Source organism: Cheilinus undulatus, linkage group 17, assembly GCF_018320785.1.
Source record: "Cheilinus undulatus linkage group 17, ASM1832078v1, whole genome shotgun sequence".
In the NCBI taxonomy this organism is placed as follows: domain Eukaryota; kingdom Metazoa; phylum Chordata; class Actinopteri; order Labriformes; family Labridae; genus Cheilinus; species Cheilinus undulatus.
Window position 1 is genome coordinate 44325180 of NC_054881.1, and position 14356 is coordinate 44339535.

The 14356-nt window shown below is 35.1% G+C and overlaps 1 protein-coding gene across 2 annotated transcripts in view; it reads right to left on the reverse strand.

Annotated features, from left to right (window-relative positions):
• Positions 1-14356, reverse strand: part of LOC121525692 (ras-specific guanine nucleotide-releasing factor RalGPS1-like) — a 129325-nt gene that overhangs the window by 96847 nt on the left and 18122 nt on the right. The gene's annotated exons all lie outside the window — the stretch shown is intronic.

The window sequence follows — 14356 nt, forward strand, 5'->3', positions numbered from 1 at the left end:
AATGTTTCTGTCTTTTTTAAATTAAATGTGTTATTTCTTGGGTTCCTACCATGCTCAGGTACGTCTGGATGGTTCTTATGCCTTAAAGTGTGTGTTCTTGTTTGCGGGTTGTTCTTTTTGACTCGTTGTCAGAATAATTTCCAACTCCTGTTTTTAAATTTGCGAATAAAATATAAAGAAATAAATGCATGAATATATGAGGACCAGGAGAAGAGGAAGGTGTGAGGTGATAGATGGTAATGTCTGCTGACTTTGGTAGAAGACACAGGAACTGTGAGAGTTAAAACAGATCATTTAACTCTTATTCACACTTCAGATCATTATCACAGCATGAAACAGCCATGCATGCAGCATATTATCCTCCTGTTAGCAGCATTAAAAGTGGGCAACAGAGCCGATTTTAGTGGGTCATGAATGTGGGAAAAAACAGAAATAGTACAGAAGCCCAGAGTGGACAAACATCTATGTATTTTTTTTCTACTCCATTCTGCTGTGATGATGAATTACTATCTCCACCTAGTTTTCACCTAATAATGTGATTATTTCTTTAAAAAATGCCAAAAATGTCTGAGTTATCATGATAAACAGAGTAAAATCAAACGTGTGAATGCATGTCTCTCCAGGGTTCCCATAGTAACAGCTCTTTAAAAATGTCTGCCCTGTTTCTGTCCACATGTTTGTCCCTCTAAGGTCCAAAATAAAACTATTTCATTTGTTGGTTATTTTTAAATCCAGGTCTAAATTTCTCACTTAGAAGGCAGAGGGTCCTGAGGACTGACAGCGATATAAACACATGCTCATCAGCTGAACAGGAACAGATGTGACCACTAGGTGGCAGCAGACTCACAATCACAGCTCTCTCTGCAGGATACTCACAGTCAGGAAAGTCAATCATGACTCATGGTGAGCCTGCTAATAAGGACTCAATGTCCCACAATGCACTCTGCAGACAAGAGTGAAAGAAGAAGCAAAAATACAACTTTTGAAGGATAATATGTTGGCTTTCTATAGCGCCTTTCAAGGAACCCAAGAGTGCTTTACTTCCAGAGGGTGGGGGCTGCAGCACTGAAGGCTCTGTCTCCATAGGATCGGAGTTTGGTTTTGGATACGGGAAGCAGGCCAGTGTCTGAAAACCAAAGGTTCTAAGAAGGTGTATGAGGATGGAGAGGGTCAGAGAGGTCATGTTTATGTGAGGGGGAGGATTTGGTAGTTGACTTGGGACCTGATAGGGAGCCAGTGAAGGTGGATGAGAGTCGGAGTGATGTGCCACCAGGGTCTAGTGCAGGTGAGAACTCTAGTAGCAGAGTTTTGGACAAACTGAAGCCTGTCCAGGGTTTTGCTGGGTACCCCAGACAGGACTCCATTGCAGTCAAAGCGGGGGGTTATGAAGGCATGAATACGAGTTTCTGCCACAGGGTCTGGAGAAGTTCATGAGGTGACAGAAAGAAGAACTACATCCTGGTGTTTTAACGCCTCCATCAGGTGAGACAGTGACACTACAGCTGTGGGACAGGAAGAAGGACTGGGGGGCTTGACCTTTGACCTCATAAATGTGTTTTAGAGTCAGAGGCTGTGTCCGAAACCACACACTCATTCCCTACTCCCTATCCACTCTCTGATGAGCAGCATATAGTGGACTCAACTGCTAAACACAAAAATGATTTTTGGACTCTACGCCGGCCGCGGGCGATGACGTCATCGCCGTCTTACAACTAAAACGTTAAGCAACAACGGCTTGTAAATTTCCATGACAACGGCTGAGGATTGAAATTAACAGTAGAATTTCACTGAAAACTGATACAAAATGTAACGTATTTTCACAAAAAACAAATATACTAATAGATAAAAAAGTTGTCTCTATAGTGAACAAATAATCTACATTTTTGTATTCACTTATTTTTGCATAAAGATGATGGTCTCATGTTTTGTAATCATCAGAGGGAAAAAGTTACTCTGTTTTGAATCCTTAATATTTTCTTACAGATTTGGTAAAACCAACAAACAAAAAGCATTTTAAAAAGTTTTTATTTATGTTCCTGTGCTCCTCTCGTTCATCCGTCATGTTTGAGAGCAGCAACCGCGATGCATTATGGTAAATATTGCTGGGCTGGTGACCATCGGTTGTTCACTACTTTTCACAATGCATTGTGGGATAGAATGAGTGCACTATATAGTGAATACCAATTCTCACTCAGAATTTGGACACCACTACAAAATGGCGTGTTCACTATAGAGTGAATAGGGAGTGATTTCAGACACAGCCAGAGTGGATGTTTTGCAGACTTAAAGCTCGTATATTTCACCCTTTAAGACAAGTTTATATCGGTCTCAGAGGTCCTAAAACATGCCTGTGAAGTTTGTTTCTGTAAAAACACTCCAGTATTGATGTCTGCGTGTCTAAAAACCCCTCTGTTTCAGCCCTGTTCAGAACCAGCTGTTTCTGTGTCTGTGGCTTTAAATGTTAATGAGCTGTCTGACTCCGCCTCTGACCCTGCCCCTCTCAGGAAATGGGTGCGGCTTTCCTGATGCTCCTTTCAGCTGCCAGCATTTAAATGTCTGTGTAGTTTTAGAGAGGACCAACAGATCTACGGTCTTTTTCATCCTCATTCTTTAAACTTTAACGTGAGTTTAAAGGACTGAAGCTCTTAAATATCAATAACAGGATCAAATTTAGGACTGAAACCATTCCTTGGACAATTCGGGTGATTCCATTCAAAAAAGGCCCGAGGCTTGGCTTAGATCAGTCCTGTATTCATGTACGCCGTGGTGTCGCCAGTGTGCTGTGTTTCACACGGACGGTTATATGTGTGGCACAATGCATCTGTTTATATCATTATTATGACGTAGCATGCAGTAAACACGCGCTGCGCTGTGTGAAAATCACGAGGGAAGAGAAAGAAGATGATGTGTTCATGGTGACAACCCTCTTGCTGCGTTTTTATGCATCCACTGGCTGTGGAATAATGGCAGGTGTGGCTCTAGGCTAACGCTGCAGCGATATTTTATCGTAAAAAAGCTTTAAATAAAAGTTTATTTTTCTACGTAGACTAAAGAGCCTTTAACGGGTAAAACAGCAGTCAGTTTATGTCAGCAGACTTCAGGGGATTTTATAAACTTCACTGATCGACCTGACAGCCTTACAGAAGAGAGACGCACTTCAAGCCCACACATCTTTGTTTCGGCGTATTTTTTTCAAAATCCTTTGGTCCCCAGGAGGCTTTCATAAGACTGCATTTCACTGATTAGATGCCCGTTCAATAGAAATGTTATTGCTACTAACAGTGACTAAGACAGAGAGAGCAAAGAGGTCAGAGGTCATCATCATACAGTCAGGATTCAACAGATCACAGATGCAGCTTTACCCTAAAACCTGTTCCCAGGTCCACATGGTGTCAAAAGCACACAGTGGATTCAACAAAAATGTGGTTTCAAAAATTAAAAGTGAACACCCTTTGAGAAATAGATCACATTTCTGGAATATAAAAGTCCACCTGTCAGATATCATTATAGCATTGTGTGGATAATGGAGATTTACTCTTGCTAGACTGTAAAATATTACACTAATGCTAACCCTAACCCTTACCCTAAGTAAAGGATGTTAAAATGGTTTAGTGTGTCTTTACCTTAATGGCAAAGTGAAAAATAAAAATAAACTACAATACAAGAAAGAATGTATTAGCAGCCAAAATTTCCTGGGAGATGATCCCTAAAACTCAATGAAGGCATACTCTAATGGAGTTATTTAAATTTTGTTTAGATAATCTTTCAGTACCTCTTTTTAACATACAAGTAATCCATTTAAGGGACCCACTGTATTTTCTCATTTGCCTACTACTAAAAAAAAGCAAAAGTGATTGATTTAAAAAAATGCAATATTTCTAATTAGAGTACTGGATTACAAAACAAATCGATTACTGCAGCCCTAATAAAATTCATGATTACATATCAGAACAGTGGAGCTTCTCACTGAAGTTTAAGGACAGTCTCAGTTTTCTGTCTCTAGTGAAATATTTTCACAGAGATGATGAAGAGTCGTTCTTTCATCACTCTCCTCCTCTTCCTCTCTGCTTCCCTGTCATCATCACCATCCTCTCTCTAAATGAACAAACACCTTTGTAAAGAGGGGGGGTCCCTGAGAGGTTTCCAAAACGGGGTCATGGATGAATTATCAGTGAAGCAGCAGGGTAATCAAATTTTCAGCAGCCATCTTGGAGGCTGGGGGAGGGGCGTGATGGTTAGGACTACAGCGAGTACAGTAGAGTCACTATGGAGGGAATAAAGACGGAGGACAAATACAGGAAAACAAACACAGACGTTTTCATGGCTCAGAAAAAAACACCTCAATTAAACATTCCTTATTGCTGATATTGCTTATCATAGCTAAGGATCAAACCCTGACCCTTCTAAGTGAAATCCACTGATCCACAGCCGTCCAAAGAGAAAGTTGAAATCATCACCTCAGTAGCTCTGCTGTCCATGTCACTACAGCTGCAGTCTTAATAGCGGTCAGACAAACCCCAAACCTTCCTCCCTCCTCCACACTGATCTGTCCCTGAGCTCCTCCTGCAGATCTCCTCAGAGACTCCTCGACTCAATGAGGAGCTGTGGGAGGATCAGACACTCATCTACTACACTAGAGGAGAGATTGGACCCCATAAACACTCAGCAGCTGCAGATACAAAACAGGAGACACACACTCCAACAGCTGCTGCTGCATTCAGATGGAATAGTTATGAGATGAACGGGCTGATAGAGACTGTCCAGATCTTTGACACGTCAGTACCACAGGGTTAAACACAAAACAGTCTGTTTCTGACACGACACAAAGAATTAAAAAGCAGCTGAATTAAAAAAAATCTACTTCATCAGACAAGAGTAGGAGAGAACGGATCTGTAAAAAGATTTAAACTCCTCAAGTTGTCTGAGTTTCTCTTAAAGAATCACAAACTTTGATATTCAAAGGGCCTTAAACAGCAAATATTATGTCATTTCTTAGTGTCAGGTTTTTAAAATTGCAGGCAAACTCCTTCAAACTGTCTCAGTGCTGAAAAGCATGGGCATCATTTCCTCAGACTGTTGGGTAAAGTCAACATCAGCGTCTGTGTGGAAAGGCTGCCAATGTTTTTGTGCAATTTAGACACTCTGCAGGAGTTTGTCAGCAAAACTGAAGCCCTAAAAATGAGAATAACCCAACATTGTTCATCTAGGACAGATATTTTTAATGCCGTTGTGTCAAACATGTATCATATCTTTGGTTAATAATCCGGTATGATGAGTAAACACATCCAACATACCTGCAGCTTTATCTAGCTCAGGACGTCACTAAGATCTAAATATGAATCCCACCTCAGATATTAAAGTGTTTATTTTCATGCCATGTTTTTGTCTTAGATGTAGTTGCATCTGATGGCAACCAAACACTTTGATCTGGTTGCCAGTATTATTTCTTCAATGGTTACCAGTGACAACCTGGCTGCTGTAAGTGTGACGCTCTGCAGGAGCTCCATCATCAGTGAGGAGGACAGCATGCTTACTCTGAACCCTAACTCTGTTAACAGCAGAAGAATCTGTTCAAAAAAGCCCCATAAAAAACATACGTCTGCAGGTGAGAGATATTAATTTAATAAAGCTGATACAGACTGATATTTACAGCTGATACAGACTGATATTTACAGCTGATATAGACTGATATTTACAGCTGATACAGACTGATATTTACAGCTGATACAGACTGATATCTACAGCTGATACAGACTGATATTTACAGCTGATATAGACTGATATTTACAGCTGATATAGACTGATATTTACAGCTGATATAGACTGATATTTACAGCTGATACAGACTGATATTTACAGCTGATATAGACTGATATTTACAGCTGATATGGACTGATAGTTAGAGCTGATACAGACTGATATTTACAGCTGATATAGACTGATATTTACAGCTGATATGGACTGATAGTTAGAGCTGATAAAGACTGATATTTACAGCTGATACAGACTGATATTTACAGCTGATATAGACTGATATTTACAGCTGATAAAGACTGATATTTACAGCTGATATGGACTGATAGTTAGAGCTGATAAAGACTGATATTTAAAGCTGATACAGACTGATATTTACAGCTGATACAGACTGATATTTACAGCTGAAATAGACTGATATTTACAGCTGATATTGACTGATATTTAGAGCTGATATAGACTGATATTTACAGCTGATACAGACTGATATTTACAGCTGATACAGACTGATATTTACAGCTGATATTGACTGATATTTACAGCTGATATAGACTGATATTTACAGCTGATACAATCTGATATTTACAGCTGATATAGACTGATATTTACAGCTGATACAATCTGATATTTACAGCTGATATAGACTGATATTTACAGCTGATATAGGCTGATATTTACAGCTGATACAATCTGATATTTACAGCTAATATAGACTGATATTTACAGCTGATGTAGACTGATATTTACAGCTGATACAGACTGATATTTACAGCTGATATAGACTGATATTTACAGCTGATATAGACTGATATTTACAGCTGATATAGGCTGATATTTACAGCTGATATAGACTGATATTTACAGCTGATATTGACTGATATTTACAGCTGATATAGACTGATATTTACAGCTGATATAGACTGATATTTACAGCTGATACAATCTGATATTTACAGCTGATATAGACTGATATTTATAGCTGATATAGACTAATATTTACAGCTGATATAGACTGATATTTACAGCTGATACAGACTGATATTTACAGCTGATATAGACTGATATTTACAGCTGATACAGACTGATATTTACAGCTGATATAGACTGATATTTACAGCTGATACAATCTGATATTTACAGCTGATATAGACTGATATTTACAGCTGATATGGACTGATAGTTAGAGCTGATACAGACTGATATTTACAGCTGATATAGACTGATATTTACAGCTGATATGGACTGATAGTTAGAGCTGATAAAGACTGATATTTACAGCTGATACAGACTGATATTTACAGCTGATATAGACTGATATTTACAGCTGATAAAGACTGATATTTACAGCTGATATGGACTGATAGTTAGAGCTGATAAAGACTGATATTTAAAGCTGATACAGACTGATATTTACAGCTGATACAGACTGATATTTACAGCTGAAATAGACTGATATTTACAGCTGATATTGACTGATATTTAGAGCTGATATAGACTGATATTTACAGCTGATACAGACTGATATTTACAGCTGATACAGACTGATATTTACAGCTGATATTGACTGATATTTACAGCTGATATAGACTGATATTTACAGCTGATACAATCTGATATTTACAGCTGATATAGACTGATATTTACAGCTGATACAATCTGATATTTACAGCTGATATAGACTGATATTTACAGCTGATATAGGCTGATATTTACAGCTGATACAATCTGATATTTACAGCTAATATAGACTGATATTTACAGCTGATGTAGACTGATATTTACAGCTGATACAGACTGATATTTACAGCTGATATAGACTGATATTTACAGCTGATATAGACTGATATTTACAGCTGATATAGGCTGATATTTACAGCTGATATAGACTGATATTTACAGCTGATATTGACTGATATTTACAGCTGATATAGACTGATATTTACAGCTGATATAGACTGATATTTACAGCTGATACAATCTGATATTTACAGCTGATATAGACTGATATTTATAGCTGATACAATCTGATATTTACAGCTGATATAGACTGATATTTACAGCTGATACAGACTGATATTTACAGCTGATATAGACTGATATTTACAGCTGATATAGACTGATATTTACAGCTGATGTAGACTGATATTTACAGCTGATATAGACTGATATTTACAGCTGATGTAGACTGATATTTACAGCTGATGTAGACTGATATTTACAGCTGACACAGACTGATATTTACAGCTGATGTAGACTGATATTTACAGCTGATGTAGACTGATATTTACAGCTGATATAGACTGATATTTACAGCTGATGTAGACTGATATTTACAGCTGATACAGACTGATATTTACAGCTGATATAGACTGATATTTACAGCTGATATAGACTGATATTTACAGCTGATATAGACTAATATTTACAGCTGATGTAGACTGATGTTTACAGCTGATATAGACTGATATTTACAGCTGATACAGACTGATATTTACAGCTGATATAGACTGATATTTACAGCTGATATGGACTGATATTTACAGCTGATATAGACTGATATTTACAGCTGATATAGACTGATATTTACAGCTGATATGGACTGATATTTACAGCTGATACAGACTAATATTTACAGCTGATATAGACTAATATTTACAGCTGATGTAGACTGATGTTTACAGCTGATATAGACTGATATTTACAGCTGATACAGACTGATATTTACAGCTGATACAGACTGATATTTACAGCTGATGCAGACTGATATTTACAGCTGATATAGACTGATATTTACAGCTGATACAGACTGATATTTACAGCTGATATGGACTGATATTTACAGCTGATACAGACTGATATTTACAGCTGATATGGACTGATATTTACAGCTGATATAGACTGATATTTACAGCTGATATTGACTGATATTTACAGCTGATACAGACTGATATTTACAGCTGATACAATCTGATATTTACAGCTGATATAGACTGATATTTACAGCTGATAAAGGCTGATATTTACAGCTGATACAGACTGATATTTACAGCTGATGTAGACTGATATTTACAGCTGAAATAGACTGATATTTACAGCTGATATTGACTGATATTTAGAGCTGATATAGACTGATATTTACAGCTGATATAGACTGATATTTACAGCTGAAATAGACTGATATTTACAGCTGATATAGACTGATATTTAGAGCTGATATAGACTGATATTTACAGCTGATACAATCTGATATTTACAGCTGATATAGACTGATATTTACAGCTGATACAATCTGATATTTACAGCTGATATAGACTGATATTTACAGCTGATATAGACTGATATTTACAGCTGATACAATCTGATATTTACAGCTGATATAGACTGATATTTACAGCTGATATAGACTGATATTTACAGCTGATACAATCTGATATTTACAGCTGATATAGACTGATATTTACAGCTGATACAGACTGATATTTACAGCTGATACAGACTGATATTTACAGCTGATATAGACTGATATTTACAGCTGGTGTAGACTGATATTTACAGCTGATATAGACTGATATTTACAGCTGATATAGACTGATATTTACAGCTGATATAGACTGATATTTACAGCTGATACAATCTGATATTTACAGCTGATATAGACTGATATTTACAGCTGATACAATCTGATATTTACAGCTGATATTGACTGATATTTAGAGCTGATATAGACTGATATTTACAGCTGATACAATCTGATATTTACAGCTGATATAGACTGATATTTACAGCTGATACAGACTGATATTTACAGCTGATACAGACTGATATTTACAGCTGATATAGACTGATATTTACAGCTGGTGTAGACTGATATTTACAGCTGATATAGACTGATATTTACAGCTGATATAGACTGATATATACAGCTGATATAGACTGATATTTACAGCTGATATAGACTAATATTTACAGCTGATATAGGCTGATATTTACAGCTGATATAGACTGATATTTACAGCTGATATAGACTGATATTTACAGCTGATATAGACTAATATTTACAGCTGATATAGACTGATATTTACAGCTGATATAGACTGATATTTACAGCTGATATAGACTAATATTTACAGCTGATATAGACTAATATTTACAGCTGATGTAGACTGATATTTACAGCTGATATAGACTGATATTTACAGCTGATATAGACTGATATTTACAGCTGATATAGACTAATATTTACAGCTGATGTAGACTGATATTTACAGCTGATATAGACTAATATTTACAGCTGATGTAGACTGATATTTACAGCTGATATAGACTGATATTTACAGCTGATATAGACTGATATTTACAGCTGATATAGACTGATATTTACAGCTGATATAGACTGATATTTACAGCTGATATAGACTGATATTTACAGCTGATACAGACTGATATTTACAGCTGATATAGACTGATATTTACAGCTGATACAATCTGATATTTACAGCTGATATAGACTGATATTTACAGCTGATACAATCTGATATTTACAGCTGATATTGACTGATATTTAGAGCTGATATAGACTGATATTTACAGCTGATACAATCTGATATTTACAGCTGATATAGACTGATATTTACAGCTGATACAGACTGATATTTACAGCTGATACAATCTGATATTTACAGCTGATATAGACTGATATTTACAGCTGGTGTAGACTGATATTTACAGCTGATATAGACTGATATTTACAGCTGATATAGACTGATATTTACAGCTGATATAGACTGATATATACAGCTGATATAGACTGATATTTACAGCTGATATAGACTAATATTTACAGCTGATATAGGCTGATATTTACAGCTGATATAGACTGATATTTACAGCTGATATAGACTGATATTTACAGCTGATATAGACTAATATTTACAGCTGATATAGACTGATATTTACAGCTGATATAGACTGATATTTACAGCTGATATAGACTAATATTTACAGCTGATATAGACTAATATTTACAGCTGATGTAGACTGATATTTACAGCTGATATAGACTGATATTTACAGCTGATATAGACTGATATTTACAGCTGATATAGACTAATATTTACAGCTGATGTAGGCTGATATTTACAGCTGATATAGACTAATATTTACAGCTGATGTAGACTGATATTTACAGCTGATATAGACTGATATTTACAGCTGATATAGACTGATATTTACAGCTGATATAGACTGATATTTACAGCTGATATAGACTGATATTTACAGCTGATATAGACTGATATTTACAGCTGATACAGACTGATATTTACAGCTGATATAGACTGATATTTACAGCTGATACAATCTGATATTTACAGCTGATAAAGACTGATATTTACAGCTGATACAATCTGATATTTACAGCTGATATAGACTGATATTTACAGCTGATGTAGACTGATATTTACAGCTGATATAGACTTATATTTACAGCTGATATAGACTGATATTTACAGATGATATAGACTGATATTTACAGCTGATGTAGACTGATATTTACAGCTGAAATAGACTGATATTTACAGCTGATATTGACTGATATTTAGAGCTGATATAGACTGATATTTACAGCTGATATAGACTGATATTTACAGCTGAAATAGACTGATATTTACAGCTGATATAGACTGATATTTAGAGCTGATATAGACTGATATTTACAGCTGATACAATCTGATATTTACAGCTGATATAGACTGATATTTACAGCTGATACAATCTGATATTTACAGCTGATATAGACTGATATTTACAGCTGATATAGACTGATATTTACAGCTGATACAATCTGATATTTACAGCTGATATAGACTGATATTTACAGCTGGTGTAGACTGATATTTACAGCTGATATAGACTGATATTTACAGCTGATATAGACTGATATTTACAGCTGATATAGACTGATATTTACAGCTGATATAGACTGATATTTACAGCTGATATAGACTAATATTTACAGCTGATATAGGCTGATATTTACAGCTGATATAGACTGATATTTACAGCTGATATAGACTGATATTTACAGCTGATATAGACTAATATTTACAGCTGATATAGACTGATATTTACAGCTGATATAGACTGATATTTACAGCTGATATAGACTAATATTTACAGCTGATATAGACTAATATTTACAGCTGATGTAGACTGATATTTACAGCTGATATAGACTGATATTTACAGCTGATATAGACTGATATTTACAGCTGATATAGACTAATATTTACAGCTGATGTAGGCTGATATTTACAGCTGATATAGACTAATATTTACAGCTGATGTAGACTGATATTTACAGCTGATATAGACTGATATTTACAGCTGATATAGACTGATATTTACAGCTGATATAGACTGATATTTACAGCTGATATAGACTGATATTTACAGCTGATATAGACTGATATTTACAGCTGATATAGACTGATATTTACAGCTGATACAGACTGATATTTACAGCTGATATAGACTGATATTTACAGCTGATACAATCTGATATTTACAGCTGATATAGACTGATATTTACAGCTGATACAATCTGATATTTACAGCTGATATTGACTGATATTTAGAGCTGATATAGACTGATATTTACAGCTGATACAATCTGATATTTACAGCTGATATAGACTGATATTTACAGCTGATACAGACTGATATTTACAGCTGATACAATCTGATATTTACAGCTGATATAGACTGATATTTACAGCTGGTGTAGACTGATATTTACAGCTGATATAGACTGATATTTACAGCTGATATAGACTGATATTTACAGCTGATATAGACTGATATATACAGCTGATATAGACTGATATTTACAGCTGATATAGACTAATATTTACAGCTGATATAGGCTGATATTTACAGCTGATATAGACTGATATTTACAGCTGATATAGACTGATATTTACAGCTGATATAGACTAATATTTACAGCTGATATAGACTGATATTTACAGCTGATATAGACTGATATTTACAGCTGATATAGACTAATATTTACAGCTGATATAGACTAATATTTACAGCTGATGTAGACTGATATTTACAGCTGATATAGACTGATATTTACAGCTGATATAGACTGATATTTACAGCTGATATAGACTAATATTTACAGCTGATGTAGGCTGATATTTACAGCTGATATAGACTAATATTTACAGCTGATGTAGACTGATATTTACAGCTGATATAGACTGATATTTACAGCTGATATAGACTGATATTTACAGCTGATATAGACTGATATTTACAGCTGATATAGACTGATATTTACAGCTGATATAGACTGATATTTACAGCTGGTACAGACTGATATTTACAGCTGATATAGACTGATATTTACAGCTGATACAATCTGATATTTACAGCTGATAAAGACTGATATTTACAGCTGATACAATCTGATATTTACAGCTGATATAGACTGATATTTACAGCTGATGTAGACTGATATTTACAGCTGATATAGACTTATATTTACAGCTGATATAGACTGATATTTACAGCTGATATAGACTGATATTTACAGCTGATGTAGACTGATATTTACAGCTGAAATAGACTGATATTTACAGCTGATATTGACTGATATTTAGAGCTGATATAGACTGATATTTACAGCTGATATAGACTGATATTTACAGCTGAAATAGACTGATATTTACAGCTGATATAGACTGATATTTAGAGCTGATATAGACTGATATTTACAGCTGATACAATCTGATATTTACAGCTGATATAGACTGATATTTACAGCTGATACAATCTGATATTTACAGCTGATATAGACTGATATTTACAGCTGATATAGACTGATATTTACAGCTGATACAATCTGATATTTACAGCTGATATAGACTGATATTTACAGCTGATATAGACTGATATTTACAGCTGATACAATCTGATATTTACAGCTGATATAGACTGATATTTACAGCTGATATAGGCTGATATTTACAGCTGATACAGACTAATATTTACAGCTGATATGGACTGATATTTACAGCTGAAATAGACTGATATTTACAGCTGATATTGACTGATATTTAGAGCTGATATAGACTGATATTTATAGCTGATATAGACTGATATTTACAGCTGAAATAGACTGATATTTACAGCTGATATAGACTGATATTTAGAGCTGATATAGACTGATATTTACAGCTGATACAATCTGATATTTAGAGCTGATATAGACTGATATTTACAGCTGATACAATCTGATATTTACAGCTGATATAGACTGATATTTACAGCTGATATAGACTGATATTTACAGCTGATACTATCTGATATTTACAGCTGATATAGACTGATATTTACAGCTGATACAATCTGATATTTACAGCTGATATTGACTGATATTTACAGCTGATATAGACTGATATTTACAGCTGATACAATCTGATATTTACAGCTGATATAGACTGATATTTACAGCTGATACAGACTGATATTTACAGCTGATACAGACTGATATTTACAGCTGATATAGACTGATATTTACAGCTGGTGTAGA